Source organism: Vulpes lagopus, chromosome 4 (genome assembly GCF_018345385.1).
Source record: "Vulpes lagopus strain Blue_001 chromosome 4, ASM1834538v1, whole genome shotgun sequence".
Taxonomy (NCBI): domain Eukaryota; kingdom Metazoa; phylum Chordata; class Mammalia; order Carnivora; family Canidae; genus Vulpes; species Vulpes lagopus.
In genome coordinates, this window is record NC_054827.1 from 82996269 (window position 1) to 82998558 (window position 2290).

The following is a 2290-nucleotide window of genomic DNA, read 5'->3' on the forward strand; positions in this document are numbered from 1 at the left end:
CCATTCCTCTCCCATCCATTCTCACACAGGATCAAGAGTTATTCGTATAAAATATAATTCAGAATATATAACTCAAAAAAAAAAAAAGAATATATAACTCCCCTACTAACAACCTATCAGTAGCTTCTGTTCCTGCTACTTGCCCCAGCATGTCAGGCTCCTGTCTTTCTCCCCAGCACATCTCAGACCATGTTCCGTCCTTCTCCCTCTACAGCCTCATGCTGGTCCCCTGTCAGTCCTAGAATACACGGAGCTCTCCCACCTGGGAGCCTTGAGCACAATATTCCCTGAAATAGATATCTCACCACTTCTTGTCTGGTAGATTCTTTCTTATCTTTACCTCCCTTCAAAATGTCAGTTTCTCTGAAAAGCCTTTTACAGATAAGCCATTGATTTCTAAAGCAGTATCATATTTACTTCTTTCATTTAATGCTTTACCTGTTTATGGCCTGTCTCACTTACTAAAATGTAAGTTCTGTAAGAATGAGGAGCCAGTCTATCTTTTTCAAAATATATCCTCAGCAGGTAGACTAATCATAGGAAGAAGGTGATTGGATGAATAAATGAATGAATGAAATAAGCTAAGGATTAAGTATTTTATTTGATTCCCTGGGACATGTAAACCCACAATTATGAGTTTAGCACACAAAATGATTAAAATAATGTCATGAAATATGTTATGATTAAACCTGCAGAAAAATCATAGGCAGCTTCTTAAAGAAATCATAGTGATGTATATCCTCCAACGCTAGGTGGTTTTTTATATGCATAAAACATGTTTTGACTAATGAATACTTTTTCATCAAAAATGGTCAATATTTTTAGAAGTTTTTTTTTTCTTCCTGGCTAATCAAGTTTACCAAAATATTAAAGCAAGTTTATATTAATAAAAACAAGGGCGGATCCCTGGGTGGCTCAGCAGTTTAGCATCTTTGGCCCAGGGCGTGATCCTGGAGACCTGGGATCGGGTCCCACATCGGGCTCCCTGGTGGAGCCTGCTTCTCCCTCTGCCTGTGGCTCTGCCTCTCTCTCTCTCTCTGTGTCTCTCATGAATAATCAAATAAAATGTTAAAAAATATATAAAAAATAAAAACAAGGGCAATTTGAGTTTTGAGTTATTTAATAAATATTTTTAAATGTGCTACAGACTATTTGGATTTTAATTCAAGTTCCAATGTTAACTATTAATGTAACATTTTTCTAGCTATGTAGTATCTGTATAAAATGAATGACTTTGCACATTGTAGGTATTCAGTGATTTACCTGGAATTTTTTACATATATACTTAGTTAGACAAGGTAGATTCAATATATTTTTTTTTTTAATATGGAACGCTTCACGAATTTGCGTGTCATCCTTGCGCAGGGGCCATGCTAATCTTCTCTGTATCGTTCCAATTTTAGTATATGTGCTGCCGAAGCGAGCACAGATTCAATATTTTTAAGAAAATAATTAATGCAAGCCAATATTTGTTAGGTATGAAACATAGGAAAATTATTGAACATAATTACAGCTTAGTTTCCACTTGTGTAAGATGAATCTAATAATAATATCCACCCAACAAGGTGATAATGATTATTAAATGAAATATCATATATAAATACTTAAACTGGGGGCAGAGGGCTTTGTACATGTCTGTGGGTATTATTGTTTTCATCATTCAAAAGCAAATCAAGTGAAGCTTCAGTGGGAATCTTCCAGACCCAATATCTGATGGCAAATAAATGATTTTTTGTACATTCAGTTTTGGTTCAATGTTAACAACTGAGTTTAATACAAAAATACAAAGATAAATTAAAGCTGAGACTGTCTTATAGTTTTTTACATTGATGTATGAAAAACTCTAGATAGTAGGAAAACTTTGTAAAAGAAAAACATTTTTACATGTTAAAAATTATATAGCTTGGTGTAATAATAGCATTACTTCTAATAATATAAGTTATCACATTTAGAAAGTTTATTTTTGTTCTCTCAACCACTGATTTAATAAAGTACTTTTTTGATTAATGTATTCATGCCAATTAGATTTAAAATCTCTATATTTTCTTTAAATACTGCTTCATGAGTGGAAAGATTTACTTGAAGCAAAAATGTGTTTAGAGACATCTGGCTAACTCAATTAGTAGAGCATGTGACTCTTGATCTCAGGGTTTTAGGTTCAAGCCCCATGATTACTTAAAAATAAAATATTTTTAAAAAAGAATGTTTGAATACTGTCTTTCAAGAGTGAAATTTTAACCCAAAATACTTACAAAATAATCTATTTTTGTTTATCTCAAATGTATCATTT

The 2290-nt window shown here is 32.8% G+C and overlaps 1 non-coding gene across 1 annotated transcript; it reads right to left on the reverse strand.

Moving 5' to 3' along the window:
• Positions 1–1320: 1320 nt before the first annotated feature.
• LOC121490329 lies at positions 1321–1427 on the reverse strand. Its single transcript, XR_005987634.1, has one exon. It is a non-coding gene; the product is annotated as a U6 spliceosomal RNA (small nuclear RNA).
• Positions 1428–2290: the final 863 nt, after the last annotated feature.